We start from the raw sequence: 11,811 nt of genomic DNA on the forward strand, positions 1-11,811 counted from the left end.
CCTAGGAAACATACAGCCGACCTGAAACCCTAGTCACCCCCCCTTAAGGCAAGACAAGCACACCAGTGGGCGGGACCAGGCGGTTAGGAAACACCCACCTAGAGGTCTAGACAGCCTGGGGCGTAAAAACAGTCAGTTCAAGTCTAGATGAAGTGTTAGTTCAAGTTGAGAGGAGTGAGGCTGGAGCTAGGTGTAGCTCCAGCGGAGGAGAAGTTCAAGTTGGACAGTGCCAGGAGCCCTGGTACATTGGCTAGGTGGCAGACGGTGGTCTCCATCAGCAGGAGACGGGAAGACGGCTCGGCAGATCCGAGGAGGACCGGGACAGGATTGGAGCCCGCCGGTACCGACATCGGAGACCCGACCAGAAACCGTGCACAGAGGGGGTACTTGGACCCTGAAGCCAGGACCAGAACCAACGGCCTAGCTAATCAACCGATTGAGGGCAGGATTACAGGTCCTGTCCCAACCAAAGTCCCAAAAGCAGACAACCACCCACAGAGAGGGATAGGGCAACCGCCGGGGCCCATTGATCCCATGGGTCAGTGTCAGCGGGCACGGCTCCTCAGGCACACAGAAAGCTGGGAGCGGACTCGCTTGTTCCATACCAGGAAGTCCAAACACACAACCACAACTAGTGCAGAGGAAGAGACAGCGACCACCAGCCCGGGTGGGGGACCAGAGTACAACCAACCGGCTGCGGCGGCCGGCCATCAGCACCTTGGTTTACCAAAAGACTCGTGTGATTCATTCAATTGTGAGTAATCAAACATCCCCTGCTCCATCTGGGCGTGCAGACCCCTGCCATCGCCATACCCTGCACAGAGACACTGGGCCTTGGGACAACCATCCCTACCCACGGAGGGATTAACATCCGGCTGCCACTACATCTCCCCCGGGGTGGTGTCCCACTTCATCACACACCGTGGGTGGCATCACAGACATTTTGTAAACAACCCCCGTATAAATACATTCCTTTTATTCAAAGTGTTCACACGATCCCCCGGGTCTGGAGAACCCCTCGAGACGTACCGTAGATCCGGATCTAAGCAGCACCGGCTGCTGGCACGGGGGCGGCACACCCCTTTTAATGAATTAGATGCATCTTACCCCAGTGGTCCCATTCATTAAGACTGGTGTGCTAAACACTAGTCTTAATGAATCGGGCCCAAAGTGCTTTTACATTGACGATCAAAAGGGTAATAATGTTTTATCACCATCCATTACAGTTTTGAGTGTGCAACTACCTTCATTTTATATACAATCATCTTGGCTATTTCATACATAAATTTGACTTGCAACTATTTAGCATATGATTAGTTATGCAAAAACTTGTCATGTTACTGCATTGTTGCTGTTTTGCTCCTGGTTGTGGAAAAATCTTTTTCTTGCTGTATACTGCAAATTACAACCTTGTTCTCACTTTCCCTAATAGCTCAGTGTATTAAGTTGTTTCCCAAGCGAAAGGTCACTGGTTTGAATCGAGTAGCAGCCGTGAAGAAGATTGACTAAGAAAAAAGAAATAGCATCATCCAGCTCATCAATAGCTGTATCTCAGCAAAGAAAATTGCCAAACTGCATCATGTGTGTGCTAATACAGTTGCAAGAATGTGAAATGAAATCCATCCATTCAAAAGCCAAGAGGTAGACGTCCAGGCAAAATATTAGAGTTAACCAGTCGGCCCATTACAAGGTCTATCAATTCTGTCATGACAAACAATGCAGTGGAGGTGGCTCTTATGCTTCATAATAGTGCGATCATACACATCAATGCAAGCATTGTGCAATGCAAAAGTCTGGAATGGTGGCCCGAAAAAAGATGAAAAAGCCTTGACTTCAATATTACCATAAGAATCATTGGCTTGAGTTTGCAAATCAGTATAAAAAGTGGACAGTAGACGGTTAGAAAGAGGTGATGACAGAAAAGTCAATAGACTAGGCTCTGATGGATACAAATAGGTCTAGAAGAAAAAGAAAATAAGGGGCTAACAAATCGAGAAATTGAAGTTACTGTCAAGTTTGGTGGATAAAGCCTAAGGATATAGGGTTATTTCACAGCCAAAGGCGTTGGATACTTGACCAGGATTGATGGTGGTCTCCATGCTGAGCAATATGTGAGTATCCTACAAGACGAGTTATTTCGTACTCTCGAGTACTATGGGTATGAGAAGGATGACATAGTGTTCCAGCAGGACAACAACCCAAAGCATACTTCAAGATTGGCGAAGAAATGGTTCAATGACAATGAAGTAGAAGTGGCTCCCACAGTCCCCAGACCTCAACCCGCTCAAACACTTGGGGGTAGAGTTAAAGAAAAGCTGTATACATACCCAAGTGAGTTAACCAGTATGAACCAACATTGAGCACATGAAAAAGAGATGGTTTCAATGGAGACATGCATGAATCTGATAGAGAGCATGCCCACAAGGATTCTGGCAGTTTTTAAAAACAAATGGTATATTTACAAAATACTAACAAAATATTAAAAATAAAAATGTAGATTTTTAGGAGCAAAACAGTAACAGCACAGTGACATGACAAGAATATGTATAATTAATCATATGTTAAATAGTTGCAATTCAAATTTATGTATGAGATAGCCCAGATGATTGTCTATAAAATGAAGGTAGTCTCACACTCAAAGCTGTAGAGGATGGTAAGATTTGGAACCTGAAAGTCAAATGTTAAAATATTGTTACCCTTTTGCTTGTCAGTGTAACTGAGCAGAAATGTAATAGACTGTATGCAAAAAAATATTTGTCAACTAACCAAACTTACATATTGCAATTGGTCAACTGTTTTGTAATTTTTCCTGTGTTTTTTGGCACTGGACTGTAAAAGTGTTTATAGGCTAGTTAATTGGTTGGATAAATTGGTGACTTAAAACAGATTTTCAAAACTAGAACTGGTAAGGGGAATCGGTAAGGATCTAATTGAGTGTAGTAAGATGTGGTAGATCCCTTTAAAGAAAACAGTAAATTTAGATCAGATTACCTGCAGTCCCAAAAAGGAGCCAACAGATAGCTTTAAGATAGAATGCTAGCCTCTTATTCACTTTCATCATTACTTCTTCTAAATTGCCCACTTTTTTTTGCCTGTTATTGATTTCTCAAGTGCTTTCCCTGTTTGTTTCATATGTGATGGTACCTTAAAGCTGCCTCCAACTTTTAGCTATTAGTGTTTTGGAAATTTAAAATAAGTTGTGACATTGGAACCGGGCTTCAGATAGAATTTCTTCATTACCCAACAAGAAAAGAGAAAGACCTGAGTTCTGAGGAAGAGGATACTACAAATATTAAATAGATTTTGAGCGTTCTGGAACACTCCCAGCATACATATGTAGTGAGTTTTCATTTGTGAACCTACAAGAGTTAAAGCTTTACCCTGGTCTGGCCTCCAGTCTGGTCCTCCATGGCACATGGACCAGGGCAGTCTTCATTCCTGAAATTGGAAGGTGCATATGATGATGCAGTAGAAGCTCAGCTATGGATGCTTTATTATGGCTAACTACTAGAGTTGAGCGATGTTCGAGTCGAACGGCTCGCCAATTTCATGTTCGAGTGATTTTGAGGGGTGTTCGAGTCGTTCGACGAACTCGAACGATTTGCTTAAAGTTCGTCAGTTCGAGTTACGTTCGAGAACGGTTCGATCACCAAAAGCATGGCTTTTCACAGTAAGTATGTGCGCACGTTGCGTTCTGCATGCGTCCTGCGTCCCCAGCACAATCCCTCTCTCTTTCCTACTCACCGATCACGGGCGCCTCGCTGCACGGCTGTCACAAATCTCCGGCGGCTTTTCCTCTTTTGAAAATGGCTAACGCTTCATTATTCAATCAGGTATTCCATGCCTTCCCCGCCCACCGGCGCCCATGATTGGTTGCAGTCAGATACGCCCCCACGATGAGTGACAGCTGTCTCACTGCAACCAATCACAGCCGCTGGTGTGCGAGTCTATATCGTGCAGTAAAATAAATAAATAAATAAATTTAAAAAAAAAATGCGGTTCCCCCCAATATTGATACCAGCCAGGATAAAGCCACATGACTGGAGGCTGGTATTGTCAGGATAGGGAGCTCCACGTTATGGGGAGCCCACCACCCTAACAATATCACCCAGCAGCCGCCCGGAATTGTGACAGTCCCGGGACTCTACCCAGCTCATCCCGAATTGCCCTGGTGCGGTGGCAATCGGGGTAATAATGAGTTAATCATGCCAGGCGTCTCCCCAAGATACCTTCCATGATTAACCTGTAAGTGAAAGTAAATAAACACACACAGCGAAAAATCCTTTATTTGGAATAAAAGACAAAAAAACACCTCATTTACCTCTTTATTAATCCCCAAACAACAATTCAGGTCCGAAGTAATCCACACGACGCTGTCATCTCTGCTACATGAAGATGACAGGGAACCCCGTAGAACACGAGCACTCTGTGTCCTCTCCACGCAGCACCAGAAGTGAGCCGCGCTGTCAACGGAGACTTCATTCTGCAATGCAGAGGTCAAGATAACCAAATCTTCCTATGCTTCTCATTAGAGGCAGTGGCTCAATGGTTAGAGCTACTGCCTAGGAAGCATTAGTTCACGAGTTCAAGTCCTGGCCGCCCCGGTAAAGAATTTAATTTATTTTTAATTTTAAATTATTATTTATAATTATAATTTAATTTAATTTAATTATGACCTCTAAAATCGGAGCAGTTCACGGAATGAGGCTTCATTGCTCTCTCTTCTCTCTCTCTTTTCTCTCTCTTGTCTCTCTCTCTTTTTCTCTCTCTCTTTCTTTCTCTCTCTTTTTCTCTCTCTCTCTCTTTTTCTCTCTCTTTTTCTCTCTCTTCTCTCTCTTTCTCTCTTTTTCTCTCTCTCTTTCTCTTTCTCTCTCGCTTTCTCTCTCTTTCTCTCTCTCTCTCTCTTTCTCTCTCTTTCTCTCTCTCTTTCTCTCTCTATTTTTCTCTCTCTTTTTCTCTCTCTTTTTCTCTCTCTTTTTCTCTCTCTTTTTCTCTCTCTTTTTCTCTCTTTTTCTCTCTCCTCTCTCCTCTCTCTCTTTTCTCTCTCTCCTCTCTCTTCTCTCTCTTCCCTCTCCTCTCTCTCTTCTCTCTCTTCTCTTTCCTCTCTCTCTTCTCTCTCTTCTCTGTCCTCTCTCTCTTCTCTCTCTCTTCTCTCCTCTTCTCTCTCCTCTCTTCTCTGTCCTCTCTCTTCTCTCTCTTCTCTCCTCTTCTCTCTCCTCTCTTCTCTGTCCTCTCTCTCTTCTCTCTCTTCTCTCCTCTTCTCTCTCTCTTCTCTCCCTCTCTCTCTTCTCTCTCTTTTCTCTCTCTTTTCTCTCTCTTAGACCTGGCGATGATCAGCTGATGCGGTCACCTGACGGAATCAGCTGACACTAGTCGAGCGGTGAGGCCGGCTTTTTACCGCCCGGCCGGCTAAACTATCAGCTGCTGCTGTCGGACAGGAGTCTGCAGAGAAGTGTGTAGTTTTTTTTTTGCACTGATGCATCAGCTGATTGTATTAAAGCCGTTTTTACAATCAGTTGCTGTGTCATGTGATTCAGGCCCTTGAACCTGACACATCATCTGATTGTTTTGCCTTCCAGCAAACTGATTAAATGATATTGGATCCGGATTGGACGGCGCGGGACCTTTGACCCAAGATTACTGTGGAGGCTGGTTCTTTATTTCAATAAAGATGGAGTCACTAATTGTGTTGTGTTTTATTTCTAATAAAAAAAATTTCTGTGTGTTGTTTTTTTTATCTTATAGAAATTCATGGTGGCCATGTCTAATATTGGCGTGACACCATGAATTTCAGACTTAGGGCCAGTTGATAATATACAGCTAGCCCTAACCCCATTATTACCCAGCGAGCCACCCATCACCAGGGCAGCTGGAAGAGTTGGATGCAGCACCAGAAGATGGCGCTTGTATGAAAGCGCCATTTTCTGGGGCGGCTGCGGACTGCAATTTGCAGCAGGGGTGCCCAGAAATCTTGTATGCAAAAAACTCCTGCATACAGTCCTGTATGGAGTCTGCTGAGCCTTGTAGTTCTGCAGCTGCTATCTGCTGTCTGTCTGTATGGAGGAGAGCAGACAGCAGCTGTAGAACTACAAGGCTCAGCATGCTCAATTCACTAGTGTATGCAGGAGAGCAGAAAGCAGCTGCAGAACTACAAGGATCAGCATACTCCATCCAGAACTGTATGCAGGAGTTTTTTGCCCCCCCAAAAAATGATGTGGGCTTCGCCATATTTTTGTATGCTAGCCAGGTATAGCAGGCAGGTACGGCTGCCCCCAACCCCCAGCTGCCTATTTGTACCTGGCTGGGAACTAAAAAAATAGGGAAGCCCTTTTTTTTTAATTATTTCATGAATTTCATGAAATACTTAAAAAAAAAATTAACATGGGCTTCGCCCCATTTTTGTGTCCAGCCAGGTACAACTAGGCAGCTGGGGATTGGAATCTTCAGCACAGGTTGGTCTGAGCTTTCTGGGCCCCTCTGCTGTGAATTGCAGTCCACAGCCACCCCAGAAAATGGTGCTTTCATAGAAGCGCCATCATCTGGCGCTGTATCCAACTCTTCCAGCAGCCCTGAAGCTGGGTGGCTTGCTGGGTAATAATGGGTTAATACTAGCTTTGTTTTACTAGCTAGTATTAAGCCAGAGATTCTTAATGTCAGGCAAGTTTGACCCAGCCATTAAGAATCTCCAATAAAGTGTTAAAAAAAGACACCACACAGAGAAAAAATACTTTAATAGAAATAAATACACATACACACTTTGAGACTCCATGTTTATTACTCCCTCTCAGCCCTCCACGATTTTGGTCTTCTGTCTTCTTTCTCCTTCAACTCATGCAGCTCTGCTACATCAGACAGCACTGCATGGGAGGAAGACGCTGCTGCTCCCGTGCAGTCTAATCACTCAGTGAGTGAGCAGAGGCTGCGGGCTGTAAGCAGTGACGTCACCGCTGCCACCGTTACTATAGCAACGGTAATTTCCGATCACGTGATTCCCGGTGCCGCAATTCACCGGCTGTGGCAGCCAGTCCTTGCATGTGGGCTGACTCTGTTAAGAGCGCCCACATGCAGTAACGGGGAAGCCGACCATGTGCCAGAGCATCTCGCCAGTACACGGAGATGCACAAAGGAGCACCGCGTACCGGAGAGATGCACTGACAGGACCTAGCATGACGTCTAGCCATGTGACCAGTCTGTAGCCAATGAGATAATACACACGTGACTGGTCCTTGACTGGTCACATGCTATTTTGAATGTGTTTTTATGTGTTTGCCTGCCATTGTTTTCAATGGGGTTCGAAGGGTTTCGTCGAACATTCGACGAACCGAACCAAACTCGAACTCAAGGGGGGTGTTTCATCTCTACTAAGTACAACCAGAGGTTCTAAAGACCTTTAATATCCTTGTGTACATTAGCTCTAAGACCACAGTACACAGTAAATTCAGGCTCCCTCAGCTGACTAATACATTCTACCATATAAAAGTCTCTATAATGGCAATAGACCTGCACACAATGGATCTGATAAACAGGAAATTAAATTAAAAGTGACCTTGAATACCTAATTTCTTAGGTCTTCCTTGAAGAAAACTCTGATAAATTAGGCAGTTGCTATAAATGTCAACCCATGATAGCTATCAGTGGTTTAGTAAAAGTGGATAATATGTATTAAAAGGAGATGTAGCTGACAGTGAACTTTATTCTGTTACACATTGTATGTGCTGATAGTTTTGCTCTATATTTCTTATACCATGTCAGTGATGAAATCACACACATAGGTGCTCAGGAGCCCATCCTCCTGTTCCACTATCAAATCAAATAAGGAAAGTCTGGAGCAAATGAACTGGAAAATAAAATAGCAAAGAAAATCCCAGATGTGCTGTCAGAGCAAGAGAAGCAAGTCATGTTTATAATCCTTCATTTCATGTTAGTATGCAGCAGAATGCAGACCTGTCTAATGCCAATAATACATGCACTAGTGCTGGAAAGATTGAGATGATATGCAGAACCAAGGATACAAAATAAGAAAAGAGCTCAGTACATAATGTTATAGAACTGTTACCTGTCCAGGGTGTAGTGCTGATCCTCTGATCTTACCTGTAACACCTCTGATGACATCTCCCTATGCCTCTTGTGGTCTGCTCAGGTCATTGCTCACTGCCTGAGTATTCAGGAAGTTAGCGCACACTATCAACAGGTGCCTACACCCTGCTTAGGTACACTGCAAACTCAAGTCTGTTGTTGATAGTCTTTGCTACTTCAAGGTATCTGCAGCCAAATCAGCTCTACACATCAATTCAAATTTGGGAGTATTTGAAATCATAGGTTTGTATAAGAAAATCATATGTCCAAGTATAGAAAATCAAAGGTGTGTATATAACATCATGTAAGTGTATATAAAATAGGTGTGTATATAAAATTATATGTGAGAGTGTATTACATAATAGGTGTGTATATAGAATTAGATATATGTGTATATACAATCATAGATGTGTATATAAAATCAAGTGTGTGTATTGTGAGACTGTGACCGGGGTTATCTATGACGGCCGGTATGTCTCGCCCCGGTTGTGCTCACTCCATGATAGAAAGTAAATCCACTCTAGGGTTAATGCTGTTTCCCTACAGGCTGAAGGAAGGGTTAAATAGAATCAGGAACAAGGGCAGGTGTGTCAGGTGTGAGGGAGTGAACACAACTCCCTGAGTTCTCTGCTGGAGAGGCACATGTATATTGTTGTGGACTTTTGTTTGGACATTAAAACCGTGTGCTGTGAACCTTAATGCCTGGATCCCGTGTCTTCTGCTGCGCAGCCGACCACGCTACCTCACATATGGTGGAGAATCGGCGGGCATGACAGCCGGTGAGGTGTAGCATCCATCCCTGGTGACCCAGCAGCACATGTCCTGGATTCGAGCGGCTATACTACAGCCCAAACCCGGTGACGCCATGGAGGACATACTAAGGCAGCAGCAACAGACCAATGCACACCTGCTCCGGGCGTTGGAACGTCAGCAGCAATCCTTGCAAGCGCAGGACACAAGGCACCAAGAACAGCTGGTTCAGGCCAATGCACGTCAGCAGCAATCCTTACAAGCGCAGGAAAAAAGGCACCAAGAACAGATGGTTCTCCTGGCCAAGTCGATCCGTGCCGGACCGGCAGCAACAACCCCGGGACCGGGTGACGACGGCAGCGTCCGGAAAGCGGTGAGACAAGCATTACAAAAGATGACCCCGGGGGATGATGTGGAAGCGTTCCTGGCGGTGTTTGAGCGGGTGGCCGAGCGGGAAAAGCTGCCGACCCCCCAGTGGGCTGAGGTATTGTCGCCCTATCTGACGGGGGAACCCCAAAAAGCGTACCTGGACCTCTGTACCGAGGACGCCATTGACTATGTGACCCTGAAAGCCGAAATACTGGCTCGGTTGGGGGTGAATACCTATGTACGTGCTCAGCGGGTAAATCAGTGGTTCTATGAGGAAGCCAAACCCGTACGCTCCCAGGCCTATGACTTGTTGCATCTTGTAAAAAAATGGTTGCAGCCTGACACTCTGAGCCCGGCGCAAATGGTGGAAAGGGTAGTAGTGGATCGTTTTGTGCGCACTTTACCCGTCACCGTTCAACGGTGGGTAGGACAGGGTGACCCGAGTACCCTGGACCAATTAGTGTCCCTGGTAGAGCGGCATGTGGCTACGCAGGACTTGATACGGGACACTGAGACTTTGCGTACCGCCCGTCGGTCCGGCCCCTCCAAGCCTAGGGCCAAGGACCCACCGCTGACACCGGTGCAGGAGTCCCCTACCGTCCCGTCTGAGGCCGCGGCCGCCATTCCTGAGGTCCGGAAGGTTCTGTACCCTAAACGACAACCCGTCAAGGGGGTTTCCGTCTCCATTAGATGTTGGCGGTGCCAGCGGGTGGGACATATGGAAGCCCAGTGTCCACTCACCACGGAGCCCATGGATTGTGGGGTTACCCGGCGGGGTTCAATGTATGCTCAGGTGGTGTATACCGCTGACCTGGTCTCCCCAGAGACGGAGCCCCACTTGTGCCAAATACAGGTGAATGGATGTCCGGTTACAGGATTGTTGTATTCCGGAAGCTTAGTGACCCTTGTGCGATCCACCTTGAGGGCTAAAGTAAAGGCCACAGGACGTACCGTGGGGGTGGTTTGCATACATGGGGACCGCCGAGACTATCCCACGGGGATTGTCACCATCACAGCACCTTGCGGTCAGGTGCAACATGAGGTGGGACTTCTTAACACTCTTCCCTATGACGTGATCCTAGGAAGGGATCTGCCCTATTTTTGGACTTTATGGAAGGGACTCCCTAAGTCTCCTCAGATATTGGTCAGTCCGGGACCTGAGCCCTACAATCCTGAATCCGGGACACCTGCCGTAGGGGTCCCCATGATAGGGACAGAATGTGAACCCGATAGGTCGCCCCTAGAGGTGTTGGCAGGAGAGGCTGAGACGGTCGAACCCATCCCGGAGTTGGAGGCGTCCCCGGATACGTTTGGGACTGCCCAACTCCAGGACCCTACATTAATACATGCCCGGAGTCGGGTGACAGTAATTGACGGGGTGGCACAGCTGCCCGGTGCCCAGGTAAGGTACCCCCATTTCGCTCTTAAGCAGGATTTACTCTACCGGGTAGATGAAATACGGGGCGTGGGGGTAGAGCAGTTGGTGGTGCCCCAGCCGCATCGTCGGCGGGTCCTCGACTTGGCTGATAAACACCTGATGAGTGGCCACCTAGGGGTCAAGAAAACGCAGGAGCGAATATTGCAAAGGTTCTATTGGCCCGGAGTCTTTGGGGAGGTAAAACGGTTCTGCGAAACCTGCCCGGAGTGTCAGCTTACCGCACCCCTGACCCATTTTCGCAGTCCGTTGGTACCGTTACCCATTATAGAAGTCCCTTTTGAACGGATAGGGATGGATCTGGTGGGGCCCCTCGTAAAGTCCGCTCGAGGGCACCAACACATCCTAGTGATCGTTGACTATGCTACCCGGTATCCCGAGGCGATACCTCTCAGACATACTGCAGCAAAGCTTATAGCTCGGGAGTTGTTTGCTGTGTTCTGCCGGGTGGAGTTGCCCAAGGAGATCCTTACGGATCAGGGGACCCCATTCATGTCTAAAGTGACCAAAGAGCTATGCCGGCTACTCCAGATCAAGCAGTTGCGTACGTCTGTGTATCATCCTCAAACGGACGGTTTAGTCGAGCGTTTCAATAAAACCCTGAAAACCATGCTCAAAAGGGTAATTTCAAAAGACGGGAAAGACTGGGATATGATGCTTCCCTATTTGATGTTTGCCATCCGTGAGGTGCCACAGGCATCCACGGGGTTTTCGCCTTTTGAATTGTTATACGGGCGACATCCCCGGGGATTGTTGGACCTGGCAAAGGAAACATGGGAGCAAGAGCCCACCCCCCATAAAAGTGTGATTGAACACATTTTGGGTATGCAGAACCGCATAAGTGCGGTCATGCCAATTGTGAAGGAGCATTTACAGGAGGCTCAGGCCGCGCAAAGCGGCCGCTACAATAGACAAGCCACCGTGCGGACCTTTAAACCCGGGGATCGGGTGTTGGTATTAATCCCCACGGCAGAGAGTAAATTCCTGGCTCAGTGGCAAGGCCCCTACGAGATAAAGGAAAGAGTCGGGGTGGTCAACTATAAGGTATTGCAGCCCGGTAGGCGGAAACCTGAACAAATATACCATGTCAACCTATTAAAACCTTGGCAGGAACGGGAAAGCCTGATGGCTGTTTTTTCCCCATCTCCCTCCTCTTCGGATCGTTCACCTCCGGCTCCAGC

The sequence above is a fragment of the Anomaloglossus baeobatrachus genome, chromosome 1, assembly GCF_048569485.1.
Source record: "Anomaloglossus baeobatrachus isolate aAnoBae1 chromosome 1, aAnoBae1.hap1, whole genome shotgun sequence".
In the NCBI taxonomy this organism is placed as follows: domain Eukaryota; kingdom Metazoa; phylum Chordata; class Amphibia; order Anura; family Aromobatidae; genus Anomaloglossus; species Anomaloglossus baeobatrachus.